This window comes from Equus przewalskii, chromosome 11, assembly GCF_037783145.1.
Source record: "Equus przewalskii isolate Varuska chromosome 11, EquPr2, whole genome shotgun sequence".
In the NCBI taxonomy this organism is placed as follows: domain Eukaryota; kingdom Metazoa; phylum Chordata; class Mammalia; order Perissodactyla; family Equidae; genus Equus; species Equus przewalskii.
Genome location: NC_091841.1, coordinates 16,788,285 through 16,809,459, shown reverse-complemented (window position 1 = coordinate 16,809,459; position 21,175 = coordinate 16,788,285). Strand labels below are relative to the sequence as shown.

General features: G+C 44.7%; 2 long non-coding RNA genes across 3 annotated transcripts; one reads left to right on the top strand and one right to left on the bottom strand.

The window, feature by feature from the left end:
* Positions 1–2,652: 2,652 nt before the first annotated feature.
* On the top strand, positions 2,653–20,876 carry LOC139074353 (uncharacterized). Its single transcript, XR_011523875.1, has 6 exons — positions 2,653–2,995; positions 5,346–5,428; positions 9,727–9,936; positions 10,139–10,329; positions 18,100–18,179; positions 19,971–20,876. It is a non-coding gene; the product is annotated as an uncharacterized lncRNA (long non-coding RNA).
* On the bottom strand, positions 3,743–18,986 carry LOC139074352 (uncharacterized). Of its 2 annotated transcripts, none has more exons than XR_011523873.1 (3): positions 18,887–18,986; positions 9,652–9,843; positions 3,743–5,944 (listed from the first exon to the last, which is right to left on the bottom strand). It is a non-coding gene; the product is annotated as an uncharacterized lncRNA (long non-coding RNA). The 2 variants fall into 2 exon arrangements; XR_011523874.1 differs by having other exon boundaries at positions 3,743–5,948; positions 18,887–18,985.
* Positions 20,877–21,175: the final 299 nt, after the last annotated feature.

Sequence of the window (21,175 nt, the reverse complement as noted above, 5' to 3'; positions counted from 1 at the left end):
TAACCTTCTCCCAACTGCTCCATCTCAGGTTGCAGAAGAGTTGCTCATGGCCACCTGTACTCCAAGGGGTCTTATTTCAAAGAAAGTATGGGGGGAAGTAAGCTTTTATTTAAGAGGTTGCAGCAATTATTTTCGCAAATAATTCTCATAAAAATGTTAGGAGATGGGACCCAGCTCCCTCCCACCTGCCAGCCATGGAATGGGGAAGAAAGTATTAGACACTCAAGCTTCTCCATGGTCCAATCTTTAGCCTCCTCTCCAGCTTCATCTCCCCTCATACTCTGTTTTACTTGATGCTTCAATACAGCAGCATCCTTACCGTGCTGTCACATATCACTGTACATTCAGTCATGTAGCTCACTGTCTAGTTCACCCTTACTTCCCTTCCCTTGGCGAACTCTTACTCATTTCTCCAATCTCAGCTCAGCCACCATATACTTCAGGAAGTCTTGCTCAACAACCAAATTGAGAACTCCCAGAGGACACCTCCTCTGTGTTCCCCTATCCTACCCTCAGTGCTTACCTCGCCTCAACATTTCCCTTATTACGTGAGATTATCTCACACTAGAGATACAAGCAATATTATCTCCTTAAAACCTCACTCATACCACATCACTCTGGCCCATAAAGTGCTTCAAGAGGCATCCTATGGAAGGTAAGAGAAGATACAGGCCCCATGCTCTGACCTTTAAGGCCCTAAATGGCCTGGTCCCTGACCTTCTCTCCAAACTCCTCCTTTGTCCTTGCTTACTGTCATGCCACTGTCTGTTTTCAGATCCATCACCCTGCCAAACCCTCTCATGCCTTAAGACTTATTTCCTCAGCTCTTAGCACAGTTGTTCCTTTTTATTCTCCAGGGCTTTGCTTGAAAGTTGCCTTCTTACAGGCACCTTCCATCTCCACCTCTAGAACTGTCATCCTTTCCCACTGTTCCCTATTTCTTTTCTTCACTGCAACCACAGAATTTTATAATTAAGATATTTATTTACTTATTCATTTATTGTTTTCTTGTTATTTAAATCTCTAATTTAGTGGAAAACACACCCTCAACTCTTCATGCTACTGGAAAGCACAATCCAGACTTTTTAATCTGTATCCTTCCAGGGTGTTTGGTGCACTGTTACATCCTCAAATGTGCCAAGTAAATGAATGAGCAAGCAAAGTTCAGGAATGACATAAAAAGAGAGGGAATTACAAAATAGCAGAGATGTAAAGAAATTAAATATTAGTGTTAGTTTCCATAATAACTTGCATTGAGGGAACTCTGAGTGCTTTAAAAATATTAATTTACACTCTGTTCACAGGAAGAACTCATTATCTCTAACTTACGAGCAAAGAAAGTCAGCCAAATGAAGCGACTTTTCCAAAAGGAATATAATGCATTAAATAGGGAGCTTGGTCTAAACTCTGAATAGCTTTATTTTATACCCTGTCTTGTTCCCAAAGGATTTTAGATGGCTTTGAAAGACACAGACAGTTACACAATTTAGAGTGTTCACAAAAACAAAACAAGCCAGTTGCTCAGGAGAAGCACGATTATTCCTGGTACAAGGTCTGAAAGAAACTTCTTTCTTGGGTCCACACAAAGGGCAGAAAACCACATCCTCAATCACATCCTCCAGGCAAGGAAGCAGTGGGGCTCACGGGGTTGTTTGCGGCACTCCTCAGTGTGGGCCGATGGCGCGGGGCCAAGGCTCAGATCCACAGAGCAATTCTCCAAGGAACCAGATCAAGACAGCCCAGGTGTGCAATTCTCTGATGGCCTGTCTTAATCCAAAAAGAACATCTGGAGATTCTGGAGGAATCATTTAACAGCACACTCTTCATACGCTGGGCTCTGTGAATTTTACTTTTCACCCAAAAACTTCTAATAAGTACTACCTAACAGTGAAATTGAAAGTGACAAGCATCTGGAACACGGTCAATGTTGTGTAACCATGAAGATTTCCATCTGATTTATCAGTCAGATGACCTGGGGAAGGGTATATTAGCTAAGGTGTAGGTTAAGCTGTTCTAACAAAGAGACCCCAAAATACAGTGACCTAGATAAAACCACACTAACATTTTGGGAAAAAACACTGGGAACTTCTGGTCCTGTTGCCTGTGTTAACTAGGCCAAGAGGCCCATGGTGGGTAAGGAGGTCCTGTGGACCCACTGAGTGGGGCCTCAGAGAAGGGGCTTAGGGGGTCACTTACTGGGCTTCTGCGTTTCCTGTCTATAGTGCAGGAATTAGAGCTGTCCGCTGTGATGTTTCCTCCTTTTAATACTATGGCTGGGGCTGTTCTTCTATGAGGCATGACCAAAGTGTAGACCCCTCAGCCGGGAGTTCTCCACTGTGAGGGTTCCAGCAGCCCGACCAGATGGAGGGGATGGAGGGAAAGGTGGCTTTGAAAATGCAAGTTCCACCTACCCGGGTCCCAGTATTTCCATTTTAGCCACTGAACTTTTATCAGCCAGGGAGCTTTTGCTGGGTTTCAAGCTGCCTCAGGAGCCCTCAGGAGCTGGCCTCAGGCGCCATTAATTAAACCCGCTTTAGCCCGGCAGCATGGCTGCAGGGTCAGAGTGTGGAGGACGCCAGGAGGAAGGGGAGGGTCATGAAGGAGGAAGGGGAGGGCCGTGAAGGAGCGCAGAGCGTGGTGGGCGTGGGGAGGGGCGTGAGGGGAGGGCTGTGAAGGAGCGCAGAGCGTGATATGCGTGGCGACGGGCATGATGGAGGAAAGGGTGGATACATCGGTGCTTTCCTAAGAGCTGTAAGCAGGAGTGACTGCGACTCCTTTCAGCCCTCAGGCCATGGAGCAGTGGGCCTGCTGCTGCAATTTGCGCTTGCCCTGAATCTTTGGGGTGGGGCTTTCAGCCTGGGTGAGGCGTGAAGGGGGCGTTCCTGACGCCACAGGCGTCCAAGTCTTATGGCAGGCACCACTGTCACGCTCAGACTTCTCAGACTTCGTCTCAGGCTCGCCTGCTGTCTCTATGGGGCGGCTGTGGACTCTTCAGGTGGGTCGGACTCACTTTGAGGGGGTCAGAGCTGGGGTGGGGTGAGCACAGCTCAGCAGGCAGGGGATGAGGGGCAGGGTGGGGGATGGGGTGGAGGGTTCTGTGGCCATTTGGGGTCTCCTGGAGTGACCATATACAATTGAGAGGCTTCTGTTACCTGTTATCAGATGCATAGGACTAAACTAAATGATAACAGATGCTTGGAGGTCCCAGAGAAAATTGACAATGGAAACCTCACTGTAGGTGGGGCAGGCTAGGGCCATCCTTCTGTATAGAAGTATCAGGGAACGTTGGGTTGTGTTTCTGGACCATCTGTCCTTCTACCTTGTAGTGAACACAGGGAATGTGTACAGATAAGAGACAGAGGCTGCACCTGCCGATCCGTGTTCTCTAAATCTGTTCCATTCTGCAGAATGGTCAGCATGGCTTCATTCAAATAACATACTTATTACTTATGTGTATTGAGTGTTTGATGCAAAAGAAGTGCTTTGCAAATTAGCTCATTGGATCGGTCAACATTTGTAAGAGGTTGTTAAACCATTTCACAAAGGAGAAAGGTAAGGTTCCTATAGGGGAAATGTTTACACATAATCACAGTTATATGTCACAGGCAATTGATATTGCCTGCTATGTGATGAGTCTGTGATTCACTTTAAATTGGTGAGGAGAATCTAGTTATGTATTCTTAAGTTGACAACCAATAAACTGTATTAAACGCGCCAGTCTGTAAATGAGATTTACCATATTTTTGGGAAATGTCCAGTTTATTTCACATTGCACATCATGTGATATTCCTTAATAATGAAGCTAGTATGTATTAAGGCTGTGTACAGACTGTATATACGTTTGCGGTTATGCAAGAATAACACATGCCAGATCAGCACAGGGAAGCGTTTGGCTAGAACCCCAAAGAGGACTTGAGCTTTCTATACCTACAGCCTCATTTCCCCAACTCTATCATGTCAACTTTCTGCCCCTGGACTCTGGTAGAGATGTCCCTGTCTGAACCAGAATGTCCACAATGTTTTAGGAATCAGCGACCTTCATGGATGTGGTTCTGGGCTTCACCCAGGAAGAATAGGCCTTGGTGGGCGCATCCTGGCAAAAGCTATACAGAGATGTGATGCTGGAGAACATCATTCATCTTCTCTCTGTTGTTGAGTCTGTCAATAAGGATTTATTTACTCAACAAGTATCCAGAGAAGTTTCCACATATCATGCTCCCCTCAGCTCTCATTTTTATTCTTTCATAACACAACTACGAGAAGGTAATTCTGTTTATTGATTTAATGACATGTAGTTTGCCCCTTCACTAGAATATAGTCTTCTTGACCACAATTTTATGTCTTTGTTGCTGCTCTATTGCCAGCACCCAGAACAGTGCTGAAAACTCAATGGATTTTTTTTAATAACTAAAAAATAAGATTAAACAGTTCCTAAGTAATTATTCTGTTCTAAGCAGTAAGCCCAAAGTTTGAGGCCACAGTAGAAAAAAACACCAGGCAACATAAATTTAGGTTATTCTGGATTAACTAGAAACATTTAATTCCTCATTTGTTGAAAACACTGGGAATCTTTACTCTGTGAGCTTGCTCGTGCACATCCACGAGTTCCTCAATGCTTTTGGCTTGGTGTCACGGTGTTCCTCCTGCTCTGCTCAAGGACTTACAAGGTTTTCTTCAATGCTCACTTAGTTGTTCATTGAGATCCTGTCCTTTACTTGAGGAATATGTATGGTTCTTAAAACACAGTTCAAAATTCAAGTGGCTTTTCCCCATGAACAGGGTGGCAGCTCTGCAAATAAGACACAATTTCCCATTGGAGCAAGGAGAGGAGTTGTGGAGGGAAGAAAGGGGATTCCCACAAGGCCTGAGGCTGGGTAAGCTCCAGGCATGTGTGTTCACTATGAGGAAAAGCCTAGTCAGTGAGGGATCAGGACCTTGGTAATGCCAACTGCAGATTTCCTTAAGTCCATGGTCTTTTCAGGAAAGTATGGGAATCCAGTGGGGAAAAATTCTCAATGTTGTCATTATTCCTAGCATTTATCAATGTCTTTTATTCATAGTTTATGTCCTCTTTGGATTGAAAGTTTCATATTGTGAACTTTGCCCTCATCCCTTCCCCTTGATGATTTCTTCTCTCATAACCTTACCAAAATCCGTCTTAGTTTTCTCTTCAATCTTGAAAACATTTTGTAATTGACAGTGCCCTAAAACATGTTTCTAGACACTAGTGCATTGCTCCATTTCACATTCTTGCCCTGTGTAAGGGTCAATATTTGCCTTGCATGCTGTACAACACTTTGGTTCCCTAATGCCTCTTGAGAAATTTATTTTTTAATTGACTTTAGGCAGGAGAAGTAACCTTTAAAACCAAGAAATGGTACCTATACCAGATATCTGCAGGAAGGATCCATCTAACTGCACAGTGATGGTAAGTTTCTTGGGTTGAACCCTGGTCCCCTACATTAGAGGCCTGGGAATGGGATGATTACTAGTAAAGCACAATAACGGGACTATAATTTGAGTTGGGAGTAAGTGCCATCCCAGCAGAAAGTTTTGCATAATTTTAATTTAGGAAAGATATTGACCTGAGCTCAGAGCTACAACCTGAGTTCTTATAAAAGGACAATTGTATAAACACGGCTCAAATACCTAGTCTATGAAACACAATGAAGTTACAAAATTAACCAACTGTACAGTTGAGGTGTTATAAAGAGGAAATCTCTGGGCTGGTCCAGTGGCACAACAGTTAAGTTCACACGTTCCACTTCAGTGGCCCAGGCTTCACGAGTTTGGATCCCCAGTGCAGACATGGGACCACTTGGCAGGCCATTCTATGGCAGACGTCCCACATATAAAGTAGAGGAAGATGGACACAGATGTTAGCTCAAGGCCAGTCTTCCTTAGCAAAAAGAGGATTGGCAGCAGATGTTAGCTCAGGGCTAATCTTCCTCAAAAAAACAAAAAACAAAAGAAGAAGAAATCTCAATGCATGCAAGAGAGTAACACACCGTGCATATGTAACTTACATGAGGAAGGTTTTTAACCAGGAACTATGACTGACTGATTAGCCTAGAATTCATACATAGAGAAAAGAACAAATGAACGTCTGTGGGCAGTCTTTTAAGTGCCTCTTAGCTCCTCCAATAAGCAGAAATCTCACATTGGGGAAGAACCCATTGAACAGAACTAGTGTGAGATGTTTTCACTCACAGGTTCACAGTGACTTAACATATGTGAAGTCACGTGGGCCCAGGAGGCCCACCTCTGTAAGCTGTTGGACCAACTGAGGCAGCAAAGCCATGAGGAAACACTGAAGTTTCACCTGGAAAATACCCAAGATATTCTCCAGAACATGAAATACTGGTAGGCAGACCAGATTCAAAAAGACAGAAGGGGATGGCCTGAAATCCATAATTAAGGTCAGATGAAGCCTGCTTAGGAGCCCAGGGGTGTGTCCAGGAAGTTCAAGATGAAAATCTTGCCTCTAACTTTGGAGAATGTTGTGGACTTTGCTGAACTGTTCTCAGCCAACTCAGAAGGTTCCAGGGAGGATTTTGATCTGAATAGCTTATGGAGGGAGGTTTCAAGGTCATGTAATTTAAACAAGTGCAGTCAAAGAGATGGCTGTAAGTGAGGAAAGCAGGGCTCCTGGAGTGGTGAGAGTCACTAGGACAGATGGGAGAGATGGGGGGCTGGGGAGGGTGTGGGTACACCAATGATGCACTCCTCGGGTCCCCAAGATGCCAGATGTCTGGGAAGCAGCTGCCACCATGGCCTTTACCACTGCAGCCACCGCCAGTGCCCATTTCCCCAACCACCAAGAACACCACCACAGTAGGCTGGACAGGGAAGTAAGAAGTAGGTTCCAAGTTCACCACTGTGGTCTCAAATCTGGACCTGGGTATGTTGGGATTGGGTCTGATAGGAGTCGTTGGGCAAGAGGAATTACCCTGAGGCAGGGGCATGAAGATCCCTGACCTCCTCTCCAAGTGTCATTTGTTGTATTTGCCTCTGTTGAGCTGAGGTGGATCCCTGCCCCAGAGGTGACCAGAGTCAGCCCACTCCACATGCCACACCACAGGGGGCGCCACCCCACCCAATGCATCCCAGGAGGCTGTGGGACACCACCCCCACTGCTGGTGCCCTTGCACCGGCTGCTGCCAAGTTCATCATCCTCCCTCGGGAGCCCGGCCTGGGCTGGGGGGTGCCAGAATGTGGAGGGGCTGAGACACAGTTTGGGCACACTAGCTGCCTGGCAGCCTCCTGCTCCAACCAGGCTGATGACAACTGCCAGGGTACTTTCAGGTCTCAGGGCCCTTTTCCCCATCCTAGACCCCAGACAGAGACTCATCCCAGGAAGCTGGAATGGCTGGCCTCCTTCAGACAAAGCAGGCTCCTCCAGAGGATACACCTCTCCCTGTGCCCTGCCACAGTGCACCCAGGGAGATGGCCAGGGGAAGGCCTGCCTTGGACCTTAGTCATGGATTTCTCTCAAGAGTAGAGCTCTGGGCAGCAGGAGGGCATGGCTTTAGTGACTCCAGAGTGAAGGGAGGTGCCTGCCCCTGGAAGGGCAGGCCTGCCAATTTCCCCACTATTTCCGCAGGGGGCGTGGCATGCCTAGTGTGGCCAAACTCCTTTGGCTAGCATTCCTGAGCCCTGTTGACTTGTCAAACATTTACTGCTCCCTGTGTTGAAAAGTTCCTTCCTGATGGGAGGCCTTGTTCTGTCAAACAATAAAGGAGGCCCCGGATGATCAGCATGCAGGAGGGATAGCCTTGCCCTGCCCCCTGGCTCCTGATGGGCAAAGAGGGGCAGAAAGCTATTTTCAAAGGATGGGAGTGGGACCTGAGCAGAAGGGGAGAAGGGGATGTGAGACACAGTTGTAGAAGTTGGGAATCCCAGTTCACCAGCAGCTGCACCCGGCCACCACCAGTGGGCTCCCCCACACTTTCAGTGCCACAAGGACCTGTCCCTCAGCAAGCCCAAGGGCCTTTCTGAGGCCAGTCACCTTTGCTGTGCATGCGTAGATAGAAAGAAGGGTTTTCCCTCCATGGAGTGGGGCTTCCAGAGTGCTAACAGTCAATAAGACCCATGGGATTTGTCAGTCAGTTGGGGAGGGGCGGGTGCACCCACCATCCTCTCTTCATTTCCCTGAGATCCTAGATCTGGTGAGAGTCACTTGAGGTTTCCATGAAATTAGTGGAGTTCTCACTGTGTTGTAGGGGATCTTGTTGAGGTAATGGTTGGCCTCTGTGATATCAGGTCTCGGTGAGGTCAGAGGGGGGTCTCTATAATGTCACTAGAGGTTTCTTGGAGGTCATGGGAGTTCTTTGTGTGTTCAGGGAGTTCTCTGTGAAATCAGGAGACCTCACTTTGAGGGAAGAGGGGTTCACTATGAGGTCAGTGGAGGTCTCTGGGTGGTCAGACAAGTCTCTGTGTGGGCATGGGATGTCTCTGTGTGGTCAAGGGGAGTGTCTAAAGTGTCAGGGGATGTCTCTGTTAGGTCAGCTGAGATCTCTGTCTGTCAGTGAGGGCAGAAGGGGCCTCTATGAGGTCAGAGGTGGTCTCTGTGAGGTCACGGTGTTACCAAAATCAAAGTGGTTTGAATCCTTGCGAGTTAAGTTGGCATGAGCACACTAAAGCTATTTGGGGACATAAACCTTCCCTCATTTGTTTGTCTTCCAGCCCTTGACTATTGGGGACCACTGATAATGCTGTGTAGTAGCTTCCCTCACTTCATCTGTAGTAAGTTCACAGAAGGTGTCAGTTCACATGAGGGCAGTGTGGAAATTAATGGTAACTAGAGAAGCTCTCCTGATGGAGTGGCCATTTTTGCAGCTGCAGCTGCCACGTTATGTCCTTTGAAGGGCTTTACCATGTATCCCAGCTACTTTCTGGGGGACCTGTACCACTTCTAACAGTTTAAGCATCTCTGGCCCATGTTTAACGTCCATGATTCACTCTGGAGACCTCTGTGGCTGGAGGTCACTTCTTGGCAAGCATGGCTTAAAGACCCATTGGAATCAAGTAAAAGGGCAGCAGAGTTTAAGATATGACAGGATTTTAAAGAAATCTGAAGGGAATCTAGCATCATATCTTGATAGTGCAGTATTCTATTTTGGGATAGCCAGAGGCCTCATCAGTCACTGGGAGACTAGAGAATTGATGTAAGAGTCCAAACCCTCATAGGTAGGTCTATAGCCAATTTTTTTGCTTTCTTGATTAACAAGCAGGTGGCAGCTACTGCTTTGAAGCATGGGGGCTAAACTTTCACCACGGTGTCCAGCTTGCCCCATTCAAAAGCGTCCGTTTCTTGTCGCCATAGTTTATCAGAGAGGCTGATAGCCATGCATCCAATGTAAAGAATCCAAAGAAGAAAAAACAGAGCCATCCCTTTAGACACATCATATCACTTACTGGTCAAGAAGCTGAACATACTTAGCTCATCTGTGGTCAAGGGAAACTGCCACGGCTCGGTCTTCTTCGATCCCTTCCCTCCCTGGGGACGGTTCGGACAATCCTGCCACCAACGCCCTTCCTCTTGGCAGTCCGCACACCGATTAGCCCCCGACATTGTGGGTGGCCTCCTGGCCCCTTGGTGGGGGCCGGGGTTACTCACCCATGGCATATGCCCCCTCTCCCTCAGGATACCTTGAGGAGACTGGCGGGCCACAGCGAGCAGGGCGGCCTGCCTTTTCATCTTCTTGTCTTCCTTTGCATCCTCAGCTTCAAGCCGGTTATGGAGCACCCTCCGTGCAGCCACTCGTAGCTGTGCAGGACTGGTAGCAGGACCGATCGCCAACTTTTGGAGTTTCCCACGGGTGTCTGGAGCACTTCTGAGATCTGAAACACGGATTCAGGATCACTGTACTGCCCCGGGCCTCCAGGTCCCAGTTTGTGTATCGCCTGAGGCAGTCCTGCGGCCTCTGGAACAAAGTGCATGTGTGTGGCGGGGCGGGGGCAGGGGGGAGGGAGGGTTGGGGGGGTCGTTGGGGTGGGTGGGGCGGGGCAATGTGGTTTTCCCCAGGGCCCTATTGGACCTGTCTGAATTTAGGCCATTTAATGGGTGGCCAGCTTACTCTTTTCATGGCTTTCAGAAGCAGACCCCGAAAATATCCTCCCTTTCCTCCATCCCCAGGATCATTGGGATTCCACCCTGCCTCGGTCTCTGGCACAGCCTGTCCACCAGGTCTGCGGATGTCCGATCCTGGGTCATCTTCCTTACCCGCTTGTTCCCTGGCTTCGAACGGAACGGATGACTTTGCCTCAGGCATGCTAACCTTCTCCTCCAGAAGCCCACAATTCGTATGGGGTGAGAATTCATATGGAGTAAGTATAATAATATTGCTAATAACGTTATTTTTATTATTAATAGCTAACAATTATATAGTGCTTCCTATATTCCAAGCAATCTTCTAAGTGCTTTCTAAATGTTAACTCTTTGAATCCTTGCAATTCCCCCATGAGGTAGGTATTATTTCTTTCAAATGAGGAAACTGAGGCACCAGAGAGAGGCTAAAACCAATATGTAACTGATAAATGAATTCATCGATAAGGCTGAGTAAAATGCAGGCTCTTTGTGTTCGGAGTCTTGGCTCTTGATACTCTATACCTGTGCTCCTGCAAGTCCTATGAAACTCAGAAGCTTGTACGATGGTGGTGAGGCACAGGGGCTTTAGGCACACTGCTGAGTTCCAGAGCTGACTCCACCCTTGGCTTGGTACTGAAAACAGTCCTGGATTTGAGAAGCTCAGTATCTACTGCCCTCTCCTCTAGGACCCAGTAGAGGTGTGGGATACAGATGCAAATATGGGGAGACTTTTAAGTTCTAGGGGCAGGTTGTATCCAAAGAAGCTCAGGGCCTGCAGGTAACTTCTCCTCGCCAGTTTAGCACCTCCCCTACCCCTTCAGCCCCCATCCATGCAGAAAGGCAGCATGAGCCTGGAATCACACAGGCCTAGATGGAAATCCTGGCTCTGAAATGCACTGGCTTTGGGTAACAACTTAGGCTTCATGATCAAGAAGGTAAAATCAGAGGAAGATGGTGCTGTTGAATGAGCATCCCAGCAGCTGAGTTAAACGGTAACCAAAATGACTGCCTGACTCAGGGGCATAAGGCTTTAATGCACACACACTTCACATGTCCCAGGCACAGGCTAGACATTCTACACGGCTCATCCCTTTTCATACTCCCAATAGCCCCAGGAGTTGTGTTGTTCTATACCCACTTCACAGATGAATAAACTGAGGTTCAGAGACCTTAAGTAAGTTGTACCAAAAGTTGGGCTTCTTTGAATCCTTGTTACCATTATGGGCTTAATTGTATCCTCCCAAAATTCATATGTTGAAGACCTAACACTTAGCACCTCGGAAGGTGATTGTATTTGGAGACAAGGACTTTAAAGTGGTGATTAAGTTACATGAGGCCATTAAGGTGGAGCCCTAATCCTGTCTGACTGGGGTTCTTGTAAGAGGAGGAAATTTGGAATCACAGGGAGACATCAGGAATGCGCTCACACAGAGGGAAGAACATGTTAGCACAGTGAGAAAGTGGCCATCCACAGGTCCCCTACTATCAGCACATAATCAGGAAGGGCAAAGAGGTTTTCTGGTGCCATTTTGTCCAGAGGCTTTATCTCATATTTGGTAACTCCTAGCAGCTCTGAAAAATAAATGTTATGAATGTGGAAATATCAATGGATCTGGGACTTTGTTGTTGCATTATTGTCATTTCTCAGAGGATCAGAAGATGTCATAGGCATAAGCCTGTCTCTCCTAAGAAGGCCTGGAAAGAAATTACAGAAAGTGTAGAAGGCAGGAGCTACTTCTACTATAGCTCATTTCCAGATTCGGGCTAATATCAGATCTTCATTGGATTATTAATGTTTCTTGAGAGTGCTGCTTCATCAAATTTCTCTTCCCTGCCTGGGCCTTCAGCAGCTGATACGGTCATCAGCTGTCTAGCTTGTGGCCCTGCATACCTATGCCTTACCTATTCATATGTCCAAAGTGACATGAAGCTCAGGACGCCATATTTTCTGATTTATGGTATCATTTTTGGAAAAGTTTTATGAGGTATAAACAAAGCAAACTAGTTAAAAATCTAACAATCATTTTTATTTGAAGAGAATAAGATCATATGCCATTAGAACTCCTCTGCAAAACCCAGGACATATATCTCACAACTTGCTTGACTGTTTTTTTTTAAAGATTTTATTTTTTCCTTTTTCTCCCCAAAGCCCCCCGGTACATAGTTGTATATTCTTAGTTGTGGGTCCTTCCAGTTGTGGCATGTGGGATGCCGCCTCAATGTGGCTGGATGAGCGGCGCCATGTCCGCGCCCAGGATCCGAACTGATGAAACACTGGGCCACTTGCAGCAGAGCACGCTAACCTAACCACTCAGCCACGGGGCTGGCCCCCTTGCTTGACTTTTGATAGGTAAGAAGGAGATAGAAATTCTTACCAGTGGCTATCTGGTTGCTAGAAACAGAAACTGCCTTTTGTTAACATAAGCAAAAGAAATATCTTTAAAGGCTATGGAATGACATATAAAATTGAGGGAAAATAGAACTTCAGGAAGAACCAGAACCAAAAAATAATGAGAGATACAGAGACAGAGATAGAGAGTGGGGGGGAAGGGAAGAAGGGAGGGAAGGATGGGTGGAGAAAGTGATAGAGTTAATTAAACAAGGTGGCCACAGCATAGGCTAAGGGAGGGGATGGGAGATTGACAGTAGTCCGTGATCCCAGAGAAGAATGTATTTATATACAAATGGAGGAAGGATACTGGACAAGCAAGTATAAGTGATTTTCACTAACAAAGCATTCCTAAAGTACTCATAAGCATTACGTGACTCCCTGATTGTCACATGCACAAGTATTGCTCAATGAAATTCCTGCTTGGGGACTTCACCAAATGTCATCTATTTACACTCAACACCCATTTCCATCCCCTTGTACATTCTTTCTTGTGTTGCAGTACTTCCCATATTTGAGAGGGCTAAAAAGAACGTTTCCAAAACTCCCTTGATGCCACGGTTCTAGAATTGATTTAAGTTCCATCAATGTAATGCAGTTGCATGAGATTTGAAAGGCAGAAGGGGTAGTGAAGGGCAGCAGGGACATTTCGTATATTTATTTTCCTGCATTAGTAGCAACTCCAGGCCCTGGCAGGCATCAGTTTTTCCAGTGGCCAAAAGGCACTTTGCACTGCCTACTCACCAACCTCATGGTCAGGGGCACGGAGACATCAGCCAGAATTTCCTGCAGTTCCCCCATCCCTGGACTACATCTGCTGAGGCCTGACCCTGAGCCTGAGTCTAGCAGCAGACACCAAACTCCATTCTACTAGCCCTTGCAATAATTCTGTGGACGTCTAATTTCCTATAGTAAAGCCCTTTCTAGTGGAGATACTTAAAGTAGTTTCTGTTTCCTGCATGCACCCTGAATGATACAAGTATCAAAAAGCTCCTTCAGTATCAATTTAATTTCCAGCTTTATTGCACATTCTTTCAGTGCAATGATATGGTTCACCCATCTTATGGCTCCTTTCCTTGCACAGATGACAGAGTTTTCTTGAGTAATTGAGCAGAGCTTCCTCTGACTTGCCTACAGGTGAGTTCAGTTATTTTGTTCCTTGAGATCACTCCCATTTCCCAGAACTATTGTTGACTATGCTGCTTAGCTTCAGTGGTTTCTTTGTTGTGTTTCATCTCATTACTCCCAGAAATGTAGACGCCTCACCAGTGAAGAAACACTAGGAGTGATGATTGCCTTGATGGCTGTTCTTTTAGGCCAGTTGGATCATAAAAGGCATACTTCTCCAAATATTATTATATCATGAAGCATTCTCTGGTGATAGCCCTTTGATAGGTACACTTATAGAAGAAGTTAGAGTTGGTATTATGCATTAGAATTTCAGTCACATAGTCCCTTGGATCTAGGAATCCCAAAGCTAGGGACTTATGTTACTGATATCTCACAAAAAATCCTCTCAGATTTACATATAAGTTTAGTGCAGGAATTTTTTTTGGTAAGTGTTTTTAAAAATGAAAACAGCAAAACGATCCTTCAGGGACCATTTAATTGAATTACAGTATATTCAATTGATAAAAGTATTCAGCTGTAAAATAACATGGTTGGCCCAATACAGGAAGATTTCCAAGATGTAATATTAAGTGAAATGATAAGGATGAATTGCACAAAATATTTAGCATTTAGCAAGTTTTAAGTATGACAGGTGAAAAAATATGCATTGGTGTCAACTACACATGAACTGTTCACTAATTCCCCTTGGGATCAAAATACAAGGTTCTGAGAGTTTAGAGTGGGGGGGTGGTATATCATTTTGTGTTTCAGTGGAGAAAGAGAAACATTACCAGGTATTTCAAACAGAGGGAATTTACAACAGGGGATTGTGGGTTGGTTATGCCAGGATTGGACGACTGAGAATGAGGGTATTCATTTCCTAAGGCTGCTGTAGCAAATTACCACAAACTTGGAGACTTAAAATAATAAGCATGAATGAAAAAAGAGAATGAAATATACAAAAAGAAGTGTATATGAGACATATAGGAAATGCTGACAATACCCAGTACACATGTAATCAATGTTTCAGAAGGACAGGAGGAAGAGAACGGAGCTAAAGCAATATCTGAAACAATTATGTCTGAGAAATTTCCAAAAGTGATAGAAGACTTCAAGCCACAGATCCAAGAAATGCTATGGATTCTCATGAAGACAAATACAAAACATTTAGAGCCCACCAAACATGGTATGGTCTAAGGTCTAAAGGGGTATTTCACAATAAGGAAGTGTGGGCCCAACTTTGCATCTCTTCATTGTGGGGCCTGTGAGTGAGGGAGAGGAAGAAGCAGCAATCATGGAGCAGGGCTATAGCATGGCTGCTGATGGGGGATAATTAGGAGGGAATGAAGGTAGCCTCAGAGGCTCATTGATCCCCTCAAACATTGCTTGAAGACCTGTAACTCAAGATTTGGCAGAAAAATGGCTAAGAGTTTGCCTTCCCTTTTATCAAGGAAAAAAATAGCTATAGTAATTCTTACTTACAACTACTTATACAAAGGGACAGAAAACCCAACTCAGTGGGTATAGACAATGAAGAGATTTTGTTTTATGTAAGTGCAAAGTCTGGCAGCAGCAAGCCTTACAGGTGTGGGTTGATCTAACCATTCAGGTGTCAAAATCAAGGATCTGCTTTCATTCTGGCTCTCTGTTCTGCTTTACTTGGTGTTGGCATAATCTCTAGGCTCTACGTGGTAGTCCTCCAACTTCTCCAGGTGGGCACTCCTCTGCAATAGCAAAATAGCCATGGCAGCTATGTCATCATATCTGTACAGCTCCCTCTTTTGGTAGGTCCTTCTAGGAAGGAGAGAACATTACTAGCTAAGAAATTATAGCAGATGTCTCCTCTCACCTCTGAGGCTCAGATTGAGTCTTATGCCCATCTTTGAACCAAGATCGTGATTGAGATACCACGTTAGTCTTCAACTAAGCAGAGACCAGGTTTAGAGTTGGAATTGGGGGTTAATACTACCAAACCACAGCACTGGGATGGGGGAGGAGTGGTCTCCACAAAGCAAAATATAGTTGCTAACAGTAGAAGTGGGTAATCACCAGAGGAGGAACAAATGCTGGAAGCCAAAAAAAAAAAAAAATCAACTCAAATCACATGGCATGACACTTGACCCACTTCTCTTCCCTTTTCCTCCTGGGTTAGCTCGGCTCTCTTCTCAGCTGTTGCTTGAATGCACCAAACACCCCGCCCTTGAGGCCTTTGCTCTCCCCAGAGCTTTATCCTGGAATGCTCTTTCCTCAGACATTTGCTTGGCTTTCTCCCTTGTTTTTCTATTCACGGCTCTATTTAAATGTCACTTCAGAGAGGCCTTTGGTGAGTTCCCTATCAAAAATAGCAACTGCATTTCTATCTACCCCCATAATTGGCTTTGGTTGTGTTTATAGCATTTATCACTATTTGACATTATTTTATGTCTCTCTTTGCCCTCACCACTGGAACGCACTCTCCCTGAGAAGATTCTCTCTTGCTCATTGTTGTATCGTGGTGCCTAAAACAGTGCCCAGCATGTAGTAAGCATTAAACAAATGTTTGTTGAATGAATGAATGAGTTAGAATCCAAGACCTAACCCCACTTCTGTAATCTTAAGCAGGGAACTGAAGCCTTTATTGCCTCTGTTACCTTATCTGTCAAATGGAGATGCTTTCTACCACAGAGCATTATTCTTCAAGTAAGAAAATGTGTGGGAAATGTCTGGCATGTACAGATCTTTGATATATATTATTCTCACAAATATATATATTGATATATATATATATTCTCACAAAGCTTCATTCAGTGGACCCAATGAGGCCAGAATCCTTTATTTAAATCAGTTGTTATCGACCCTGGTGTCACTTTAGGATTACCGAGGGAATTCTTCACAGGTGCTGAGCTTGGTTCTCACCCTGAGTCTCTTATTTAATTGGCCTGGTGTGACGCCCAATCATTGGCAATTTTTAAAGCTCCCCAGCGGGGTCTAATATGCAGCCAGTGCTCAAGACCACTAGTTTCTAGTCATTGGTGGGCTGATGGCAGGGCTGGATGTGTAACCATCAGACTCATGGAAGCATTGTAAAACCTGGCCCTTCCAACACCTGGAAATCTCTAGAAGCCAGCTTGGCTTATTTTCTCCAGTACAAACCTTCAACTGGCAGACTACACAGATGATCCTTCCCACTGTGTTAGAAAGAAAAAACATCAGCTCTGCCTCAGATTTCTCAAATGATTTTTACATGTGCAAACCATGACCTGTTTCCACGCTTGTAGATGTTAGGGGGGAGAAAGGGAAGCTTAAAGGAGACCAGGGAGACTAGTGTGTATTTTCTTCTAAAGAAACTTTTAAAAGTGCAGAGAAACTGGCCTGGGACAGGGTCTAGGATCTAGATCTTATACTAACAGGGATGATGCATGTGAACAGTGCCCAGGACAATTCCTGGCCCATCGTAATTAGTGTTCAATTAAGCAAACTAGACTTGCCTAAGGTGTTATGATAATAATGACACAACAACAAACAATGAATCCTTTTTCTGAGCATCTTCCCTGTGTTAAGTATTTTAGGTAGGTAATTTTGTATCTCTACAACATTACGGTAAATCACTGGTTTTCTCCCCTTTCACAACTGGCAAAATTAGGATCTGAAAGCTTGCAGCTGGGAGAGGGAAGACTCAAGATTAGCATTCAGGGCTGACACCAAAGTTCATCTTCCTGCCTGTATACTCTATACTGTTTCTAGAATCCCCTTAACTCTCAAACTCTATGACTCGGAGCAACTTGGACCTTTTTCACCTGCAGTAAACAGAAAGCTTTTCCTTCACTTAAAATAATGTAAATATTGATAAATGCTATGAATACAACCGAAGCCAATTGTGGGGGTACTGGGTTAGAGATGCTGTTCAAACCTCATCCCATTCAGACCCTCTGACTATTGATAGGAGAGGGAAAGTGGAAGAGAGAGGTTTTGCCTGATCTTTGAGGCATACACCTGTGTGGAGAGAGGGGGCAGAAATGCCTGGTTTTCTGTTAAGAGGTAGGGCCATGGGAGGAAGCTGCTGCCCACTCCTCAAACTGTGCAAGTCCTCCTGATTCAGGGCAGTTCTACAGGCTCTTGTCTCTGCTTATCTGGAACTCTCTGCTCCTTGTGAACACCCACCATCACCTTTGCCTAGAAATTCCTATTCACCCTTTGGATCCACAGTTTAAGTGTCACTTCCTCCAAGAAGCCTCCTCTGGTTCTCCACCACTCCCACCCCTACCCTAAAACAAAATATTTTCACATCTTCTTTTGTTGTGTTTATGGTAGTTTGTAATTAAATAATAATTTTGAGTAATTGTTTAGCTCCTACCTCCCCTTTGTCAGCTCCATCAGGGCAGGAACCAGATCTTTCTGATCTACCTCCATATCCCCATCGCCTAACACAGTGCCAAACACATAGAAGGGCCTCAACATTTTATTTGCCTGGCTGTAAGTGTTACAATGAAGAGACCAAACTTAACCCTTCCATTTTTTCTTTCTTTCTCAGGAAACAGAGGAAAGGGAACCTCTGCCACTCCAGTGCAGCCTGACATTCCTGAGATGCCTCAAGACACAACTAAACAAATGGTATGCACCTGGGTATGTGGAGCTTGAGGAAGAGCTTCACTCATCTTTCACCTTCTATTCTCTGATGCTGGGTAGGGTCCTCCTTTCTGGTTTTTTTTTTTTTTTTTGGTGTTGTTCATTTATTTTTTTAATGATTGGCCCTGAGCTAATATCTGTTGCCAATTTTTTGTTCTTCTTCTCCCAAAATTCCCCTAGTACATGGTTTTATATTCTAGTTGTAGGTCCTTCTGCTTCTGCTATGTGGATGCTGCTTCAGCATGGCTTGATGAGATCCATTCCCAGGATCTGAACTGGTGAAGCCCTGGGCTGCTGAAGCAGAGCATGTGAACTTAACCATTCGGCCACGGGGCTAACCCCCCCTTCTTGGTTTTTGGTTTCCACCCACCACCGTGATGTCAGACTCTCTTTGACTTTGAGAGTCTCCTCTGGCAGAGAAGGGAGGTAGAAACCTCTTCAAGTGTGGGGTGGTTCCTGCCTTAGCTGATATCGCTGCAGAAACCTCTCTCCACAACCTGGTCATGGGCTTGGCACCTGCCGCAAGAAATTGGACCTGTAGCATGTGCAATGGTTCTGAAGCCTGTGACCAATCCTCCCACTGCCATCAAAATAAAGGGTGGTTCTGAGACCTATTTCAACATTTTTTTTTAAGATTTTATTTTTTTCCTTTTTCTCCCCAAAGCCCCCCGGTACATAGTTGTATATTTTACTTGTGAGTCCTTCTAGATGTGGCATGTGGGATGCTGCCTCAGCAAGGTTTGATGAGCAGTGCCATGTCCGCACCCAGGATTCGAACCAACGAAACACTGGGCCACCTGCAGCGGAGCGCACGAACTTAACCACTTGGCCACAGGGCCAGCCCCCTATTTCAACATCTTAAATTCAGCTTCCAGAGACTGAGGGCGACCTTTTCCCCAGACACCACATTTTAAAATGTAATGGGCTCTTTGATTTTGCAAACAAAATCTGGCAAGCAGTTAAATTACATTTTAATATTCCCAGCACTTAGCCAGGAAAAGATGCAGACAGAATTGAAAAGCATCCTGAGATTTTCTGTCGTTGTTTTTATTTAAATGCCCAGATTAGACCATAATTCATCTCAAAATGGCAGGAGGCCTCTTCATGCACTTCACACTTCAAAATGTCTTAGAAAATCATGTCAATTTTGGCAAGCCTCTTGCCATGCCAGAAACAACAGCAAATGCTTTTCTCCTTGAGTATCATCTATTGTGAATCAGATTATAAAAAAATACACCTTGCTCTTTTATTTTGCCTCTGTTTTGAGGATTTTATGGCATCTCTGCAGTAATTGATTTGTGTCACATTCCTGCATAAGTAGCATTCATTGTCCCACTTTTTAGAAAGGGGAATTGAAGCAGAGGTGTGGTAAAGCAACTTTCTTATGATCCCGGAGAAACTCACTCATTCATTCACTTGTTCATTCAGTAAACATGTCTTGAGAACCAGCTATGCCCTGGTCACTAACCAGACCTTGAGGATACATAAATGACTATCTCACAGGCCAGTCTCCAGATCTCTGGTAGAAGAGTCATTCTAATAAATGATTACAACATTCCACGATAAGTGCTGAGGTGGATAAAGGGGCCACAAAGAATCGCCCCTCAGCCAGCTTGTCTGTAAGAGAAGGCTTCCCACAAGAAGTGAAATATGAGTCAAATCTTGAAGGATGAGAAGGACCCCAACCATCCAAGGCCTGAGTGGCAAGAAGGGCTTTTACAGCAGAGGGAGCAGCATGCACAAGGCACAAAACGGCTTCGTGTTTTCTGGTTTTAGGTGGTTGGAGAAAAAGATGTATATGTGGGATTGAAAGAAGATAGGCAAGAACGAGAACGAGAACAGTCTTACATGCCAATCACGGGACGTGGACTTCCTCCTGACACAGTGGGACGAAAACAGTATAGAGTGTGTTAGTTAGTACTCACTCACTTACTTAGTTCAGCCTAATTCAGGTTCATACAAATTCCCCCTTTCCCTGTCTTTAGTGGTCAAAGAGAGTGTTGATCTATCTGAAGAAATATAAAATTATTAAAATCACTTTTTCAGATCCAAGGACCTCTTTGAACTGTCTAAAGTCATCCTGCATGCAAATGTGCATTTGCCTGGGTAGATTATCTAAAGCCTTCGTTGGATTTCTCAAGTGATCTAAAGCTCTAAAAAGTATAAGAATCACTACTCTGTTTATTTTAGGAAAACTTTCAGCCCTTCCCAAAGTTGATTTTATCCAAGTAGAATTCTTTTATATTAATCTCTTAAAATTTACTGGTTGCTTGTTATCCATGTGGGTACCATATCATGTACCATTCTATTATTTCAAACAAAACAATTCTTCACATTTCCCAGCAGCAGGTTAATCCATGTTTGTTAACCAACTAAAACTGGACTTCTAATCTCAATTACTATTCTTTAGACCTATGGGATTTTCATACTTTCTATGTGAGAAGTTTGAGACAAAGGTACTATATTGGAGAAATACAGGTATTTGAATGTTGGGGGAAGCACAGATGATTTTCAAAAGTTAGAGTCATAATTCTATGGTGAGTTAGTTAAGATTATTTGGATTGAAATTAAGAGAAGAAACTCTACTAAATTTATTGGAAGGAGAGAGAAGCGTATTATGCTACCTAAGGTTAGAAATGTAACAAGTAACAGTGAAGTAAAATCAGGGACTTGAACTTCATCATGACTTCCTGTATCTTTTCTCTTCTCTCTGCTGTTAGCTTCATACTCTCTCTCTCTGTCCGTCTCTATCTTTCTGGACAGATCAGCCTTTTCTCATTTCCAGTACACAGTGTGTAAAACCTGTGAGAGTTCCTATCTCTCACACAGAATGATCTCTGTTTGTATATCCCTCTGTCTCCATCTCTCACAAATCGTTCCAAAATCACTGAACAATGAGTGCATTGGTCCCTTTGCATTAGATACCCAGTCCTGCACTGTACACTTAGATATGGCTGTTCTCTCCCTAACCATATGGCTCG